This window comes from Punica granatum, chromosome 1 (assembly GCF_007655135.1).
Source record: "Punica granatum isolate Tunisia-2019 chromosome 1, ASM765513v2, whole genome shotgun sequence".
NCBI classification, from domain to species: domain Eukaryota; kingdom Viridiplantae; phylum Streptophyta; class Magnoliopsida; order Myrtales; family Lythraceae; genus Punica; species Punica granatum.
The window spans coordinates 44,512,265-44,519,893 of record NC_045127.1 but is presented as its reverse complement, the minus strand read 5'-3'; the positions used below and the strand labels follow the sequence as shown (position 1 = coordinate 44,519,893).

The window sequence follows — 7,629 nt, the reverse complement described above, 5'->3', positions numbered from 1 at the left end:
GATTCCTGTAAAAAAAAAAACTTGAGAGTAGAGTAAAGGAAATAAATAATATGGTGTCCTTCTTTATTTGTTTAAAACTCTTCATCTCTTTCTCTTTTTTTTTTTTGTATTTTTCTTATGCATACTTTTGTATCCAAGGAATCTTGTAAAAAATTTCTTCGGTATTTTCGAAATAAATCAATATCCATTTTGAAAAATTCATGGGAGAATTGTTTGAAATTCATCGGTATTTTTGAAAGGAATTACTCATGAAACATCCATCAGTAATTCATCAAAAAATTTCCATCTTTAAAATAATTTTCAAATTTTTAGTGTAAATTTAGAAAACCCATTGATATTTTTCTTAAATCATACCTAAATACTAGTGAAATTTCATTGAAATTTTTTTCAAGATGTTCCAAAGAAATTATCAATAAATGACCGTTGATACTTCGAAAGAAAATTTCTGTCGACATATATCTACTATAGTGTTATCTGCAATACTTGTACAAGATATAAATCAGAGAAAGTTCATAGTACTGGCCATGAGAAAGAGTGATAGAAGCGCGAGATTTTGGATGGGATGATGGTGCAATGAAAGGTTAAGTTGCTCAAGCATTGACTTCAGATAATATCAGGAAAACGGACAACAAAGCATAAGGTTACAGTAAGAAAATCATTGACTGAAAATATAAAAGGAACATAACGGAAGAAAGCGATTGTGGGAAAAAGTTTTTTTTTTCCTGAGATTAGTAGAAGAAAAAAAAAGAATATTTAAATGGAAGAAAATAGAAGAGATGCAATTTGGAGAGAGAGAAACCGTGAGCGATGAATGGAGAAGTTACTTCATATTTCATGCGTTCGACAGAGTGAAATAATTATCACAAAGAATGTGGTGGGTAGTTTTGATAGTGGAAGAGTATGAAATGGCGCCTTGAAACGGAAAGGGTTATGGCAAAGAGCAGGTACACAATGGTTTTTTTCTATTGAAAACGGATGATGAATGTGCCATGATACTGACAAGACGTGATGTTTAATAGGTACTCATATTGTTTGAGTAAATGGAAAGTAGTAATATTGTTAACATCATAAGGGTAAAAAAGTAAAGAAAGTTGGAGAAACATTTTGAAAATGATTGTAACTTTATATTGTATACAATTTTATAAAAAATTAAGTCCATAATTGATGCGGTAGAAGACGTGGCAATTTTATGTTATTTGGGTCTTTTTTCAATTTTTAGGGAATAGTTTATTTTAGATAATATTTTATTTCCTTCGTTATAATTTTTAGGAAATAGTTTATTTTATAGAATATTTTTATTTCATTCGTTATAATTTCGTTTAAGCCTATTTAAGCGTTATAAGCCCTAGGGCTAAACACAATAGTTTTTAGATGAATAAAATTTTAAGAGAACATTTTCTCTATTTTTCCAAATTCGACATTGATTGAATCAACGAATTTGATGCATATTCCCTGGTATTCGTAGAATCAACATGTTATAGAAGATTATTTTCTGGCATTCATGCGTGAATCAATAGATTACAATTGTTCTTTAGTACCGCTGCGTCAGTTGGTATCAGAGACAGGTTAGGAATCCTATTCGCCAGTGCATTGATTTACACTTCAAGTCAACCGACGGAATCAACATATACTAATGAGAAGTTTCAGTTGCATGCCAACATATCACGTCGAAGACATATCATATGATGAAGCCAATCCAGTTTTCGATATATATGCAGATGAAGATCAAGAAGAAATTACAGAATTTGTATTTGATGACCAAGGAAAACGAACATTCGTTGTCAACAAATCCGTATTAAAGGATATTGGAGGCGATAAACTTTTTCATTATTGTGCTCAGATTGAGGATATTCTAGATGAAGAAATTTTCAATGCAAAGAAAGATGCATTGATGCTTACGGTGCCGATTTCAGAGGTTATTCAGTTGCCAAAGTTAGTCGAAGTGCATGTGAATCGATCAAGAAAGCAAAGATTCAGTGAAAGTGTTTATTGGCTAAGAGGTGCACGGAATTTTATGTATGAAGAATTAAGAGAAAGAGTTTGCAAAGAGAAGAAGGCATTCAAGTGGCAAGTGAGAAAGCAGCATAAGCATTTTAATCTCTCTATTCGTGAAGATCAAGGTGATAGATCGGACGATGACAATTCAAGGGTGAATTCTCTCCATCCAAGGGAGAATGATGTGGCAGAAGACGTGGTAATTTTATGTTATTTGAGCGTTTTTGCAATTTTTAGAGAATAGTTTATTTTAGAGAATATTTTATTTCCTTCGTTATAATTTCCTTTTGTAATTTTTAGATATTTTATTTTCTATTTTCCCAAATTCGACATTGATTGAATCAACGAATTTGATGCATATTCCCTGGTATTCATAGAATCAACGGGTTATAGAAGATTATTTTCTGGCATTCGTGCGTGAATCAACAAATTACAATTATTCTTTAGTGTTCGCTACGTCAAGCGTACAGGAATCATGGTCGTGAATGGATCTTCCTGGGGATTTTCATTGCATTAGACAGCTCAAAGCCGGTCCCTCCTTCGTCAATTATGGCTTCCCGTTTTCAAGAAATCACTAGTCGTGTGTGGTGTTGATTTGTTCACTGATATTGGATATGTCCAAAATGATAGCTATAAGTTTCTACTCTCTCATTTGTCATCTTATGGCAGAAGAGTGAAGATGACATCTAACTGATTGACAATATAATGATGGACCCATTATTTTGAATGCATCTTATGGCAGAAGAAACAGATTCTGGAGATAAGGTTTCCTCGTCCTTGGGAGGGTCACCCCCCCTTGGGATAGTTGTGATCTGTTTTGTGCGGCAGACAAGATTTCACGCTAATAGTCCGGTTGTCGCTGATTCCTATCATGCGTTTCATGTTCTTTAGGTGATACATGTGAATCCAAAAAGAATAGCAAACCTATAAACTTCTCTTCACATTTATGTACAACTTGTTCTCATCAAGCTTCCACTAAATATTTAGACAGAAAAAAAAGAGTTGAAAGGCATTCCCGCACAGTTAAGTACTCTTGTCATCTGGAACCCCTTTTCCATGGCAGAAGCATCCACATTTCTCGATACCAGGAGGTATCTTCATCTTCAAGCTTTTCCCTTAGGCAATGGGTTCTGACATGTCTTGAAACCTCGTACTTGGTGGTCCTAGTTTCATAGCATAGATAAAGAACCAATGTGGAAGTTACGGAGATGCGACCATCCATGTTATCATGCTAGAAACTGCCGGCAGGTAGATTCTTTCATTAGTCTTTGACATATATATCTAAGAGAGATTTCTTGCTCTTCTCAAAGGCATGCTGTGGTAACGGGAGCAAACAAAGGAATTGGGTTAGAGATTTGCAGGCAGTTGGCCTCAAAAGGGGTGACAGTGGTCCTAACTTCAAGAGACGAGAAGAGGGGCCTCGAGGCTGTTTGCAAACTGACAGAAGAAGGCTCTGCTGCTCCCACCGGTGAAGTAGTTTTTCATCAGCTTGATGTTACTGACTCCGCAAGCATAGATTCACTGGTTGAGTTTGTCAGTACCCGTTCGGAAAGCTGGACATTCTGGTACATAAGGGGGTTCCAATTTCCCATTAATTACGTACTTCATATCCTTTCTTGTGTTTTTCAAGATCGGTCTCGTCAACAGGAAATTGTAACTTCTTTGTGTCACCACCAGCTGACCCCAAATAACAAGCATAAACAAGGGATTAAACTCCGGGTCTTTCCATTCTTTCCTCCGAATGTGGTGTGATCCCTTATCTGAGCTCCTTTTTTGATGCCTCTCTTATGTGACTAATAGAAGATGGAAAACTATTGCAGGTGAACAACGCTGGGATGAGTGGAATCATTTTAGATTTTCAAGCCGTTACAAGTGCTATTGAGCGTGTTGGTGGTTGGGTAAGTCTTCATCCTATCTGGGACAGCTTTTTACTTGGCAAGAAAGGCCAATGAAAAGAAGAGAAAAATAAAGTTTGTATGATACCGAACCACTTATGGCTTGAGAATCGGATGATACCTCAAAGTCCTATTCTTGATAGAGCTGGAAATCTGTTTGTCCTTTTGATATAGCCAACTGATGAAGAGGAGGTGAAAACGATGGCAACCCAAAATTACAAATTGGCTGTAGAATGCCTGGAAACAAACTACTATGGTGCAAAAAGAGTGACCGAAGCTCTCATTCCCCTGCTTGAACAGTCGGATTCTGCAAGGATCGTCAATATCTCTTCAATTTTTGGACTCTTGCAGGTATACATAATCCAGACGCTGCAGTTATGTTTTTGATGTAAAACATTTCTTGAACTTTGGTTTTCCAATTTTCCGTAAACAACACTTGATTTATCTTTTGGATTTTAGACCTTGAACTGCTTCTCGTCGTTGTTGGGAATAGAAAATCTAATTTTCCCACTCCTTTCCTAAACAGGAATATTTGAAACGGCTACCTAAAGTCTGCCATCTTTCAGGAAGCTCCTTTTAGTTATGAGCTTTTGCGTTCTCAAGAAAATGAATAGCAGGACGGAAGATGGATTAGACTACGTTTAATTAGATAACATTTTATAGAAGCCTTTTATTTTTATGGGAAAAAAGAGAATTAAGAAGTTCGAAACAGGTTTTACGACATGGAAATGGGAACTGGGAATAATCTTCCTCAACCCGAGCTGTGGATTCCCTTTTCCTCCCTGACCTTTTGCTAAAACTTATCTCATTATCTTTGTCAATTCTCAGCAAATTCCTGGGAAATCAATCACAGGTGACCTGGGAGACGTCAAGAGCCTGACAAAAGATCGAATAGATGATATCCTGAAGGATTTCCTGGAAGATTTCCGACAGGGAAAATTAAAAGCCAAAGGCTGGCCCGAGAATATCTCTGCATACAAGATGTCAAAAGCAGCCCTGAATGCTTACACAAGGCTCCTAGCAAAGGAGTTCCCGTCGTTCCTTGTGAACAGCGTTTGCCCGGGCTTTGTCAGGACTGATATGACCGGCAACAATGGAGTTCTTGCTGCTCATGAAGGTGCGGAGAGCCCCGTGCACCTGGCTCTTCTGCTGAAAACTGGGCCCTCCGGCCTCTTCTTCTCCAGAAAAGAAGTCTCTAATTTCTGAGAAACAAAGCTTGATAATGATAGATATTAGGTGCTGGAAGGATACAATAGTTATAATAACCCATCCATTGATATTGATAGTGTGCTCATCCGAATTTCATCTCGTCGGGGCACGCGTGTGCGCACCTAATGCAACGCGGCTTGGGAGTGTCCACCTTCCAGGGGACGCGTGACGGACGCACGTGAGAAGGAGTCGCCACTTGCCATTTTACGACCCGAAAGTCGAGGGCTGGCAAGTTACCCGGGTCGAGGGGTACGGGGTACACCTAATTACTAAGGCATATGGTCTGCGAAACCCGAAACTCCGAATTCGGGGGTTCTGTTACATGCGAGCCTATATCTTGCATGCCTTATGGGTACTCTAACTTTTCTAGGCTTGCCATTTTAATTTAATTACCGCTTAATTAATTTCCGCTCATCTTACGCGTTTTGATACCGTAAATTCAAAGAAAACACTCCGACCGGGATTCTTACATGAATAAATGTACAACATAAATCCTTAGATTGTCCTCTCGAATAAAAATGTAAATTACAACAACTAAATCCCGGTCGGTTTGCGTTCGGTTATTATTCCACCCATGCTCATCGTGTGGTTTGAAAAGACTGGAATTGAAATTAAGACGCGTGCTCAGTGTTAGGGGGATTGGACCCCGTGATCTACGATTGGGTGTTGTACCCCCTATGAATCGTGTCCTAAAGGATCGGGCTTGATCCGCATAACAAACAAGTGCAAGAATGTAACAAGCGAGCACAAATAAACAAACAATGGGGTTTTGTTATCGTCGAATTTACGTGAATTAACCGATTATTAACCGGGGTATCTTGGCATGCAAATCCTACTCTAAAGCAGACAAAGTGGGTGCAAGATTTGAATCGATCAGGGATCGCCTCGGGAAGGTATTTCGCATTTGGCATTATTTTCCGAGAACCTGACATACGTGACGTCTGTTGTTAAGTCTTATGTTTGTGGGTGGCTTTTAGGATTGTTCTATGTTGTGACACTACGGTTGTTACAAATTATTGCCAAACATGTATTCCGCCCGTGAATCCAAGAACATAGTGCCTATCCCGCTATTGCCCATTTTTGTCTTAACCAAGTACATAATTAGTCCGGTATTTGTATTTTGAGCCAATCCACCCGGACTAACTACCCGAGACTATGCTAGAATAATAAAAATTCATCGGTCGGATAGAGCGGGCTATGCAGATGAAGTTGCGCCTAGACAAGTAGCCCATCCCTACCCTGGTACCGTAGTGTTTCTGTTATTCTAACCCTAGGGGTATCGCTAAGTTGCAAATAGACGATTTTGCCCTTGAGGTAAAAGTTATTTTTGGAAAAGAGAGACTACACGGTGCGGGCCACCTCGGCCTGTAACCGGCGCTAACCGATCCCTTAGACCTTCCGGGGTTGTGAAGAACCCTGAAAAGCCAAAAGATCGGTTAATCTATCCGGAAGTGATCTAAGAAGAACTTCCACGTCCCGACTTGAGTTTCCTGAAATCAGGTGAGGCCTCGAGTCAAGACGCGCAAGTCCTCCCTAGACATCCATGTCACATCGAACCACGTGTCTCGGGTTTTATAAAATTTGCAAGTTTTGAAAAGGGCACAAACGCATGTTTGCAACCTATCGACGCGTGTTACCGGTTTATTACCAATTCGTGCAAAATTATTAGGGCCAAGTGAGTTAATTAATCGCATGAACATCCCAATTACCCCGTTAGTGAAATTATTGATTAAATTAATTAATATTTTGCCAAATGCTCTAAATATGCGGGTTTCAGACCGTCGAGTCGATCATTGATGGACCGTCCGATGCGAGTCCTAATTCTCGACCACCTTGGGATTTAAAAAATAATTTTAGGTCGAATTTGCATTATTAAACCGATTCATGTGAGGTTTCGATTAAAACGAGAAAATAAAGCGTTTAAACACGGATCAATAGCACATTATCACGTCAAGCACGACAATCATATAAAGTTACACAGTCGGTGCCGCCATGATCATGATAAACACATACGAACGTACACAAACATAATATTAACGGAATCGATAAAACGACACCGACTCATGGAAACGACAAATCACGCAAAGAGCATGTATTATCATGTTGCATACATATAATTACAGAAGAAAAATATTTAAACGGGGCACACATGTTGTCAGTCGAGGATCCAAGTAGGAAAGGATTGGGTATCTTTAGAAAATATCCAGGGACTGATTTGAACAATTTTAAAAGAACATGGACTGATTTGAAAATTCGGATAAAGTTTCAGAAGACTGATTTGAAAATTCTGGAAAATTGGGGACCGTGTAAGAATTATTGAAAATATCCCAAGACTTGTTTGAAATGAATTTAAAAAACTGGGCTGTTCTGAAAAGTGAAAAATGCTCCAAGGACCAAACTGAAACAACTTTAAAAGTTTCCGAAAATGATTTAAAGATCCTGAAAAATTCAGGGACTGATTGGAACATGCTGAAAATGGTCGGGAATTGACTGAAACGAATTTTAAAATTCGGGGCAGATCTGAAAAGGG

At 38.5% G+C, this 7,629-nt stretch overlaps 1 pseudogene; it reads left to right on the top strand.

The window, feature by feature from the left end:
• Nucleotides 1–2,737: 2,737 nt before the first annotated feature.
• Nucleotides 2,738–5,511, top strand: LOC116191588 (annotated as a pseudogene).
• Nucleotides 5,512–7,629: the final 2,118 nt, after the last annotated feature.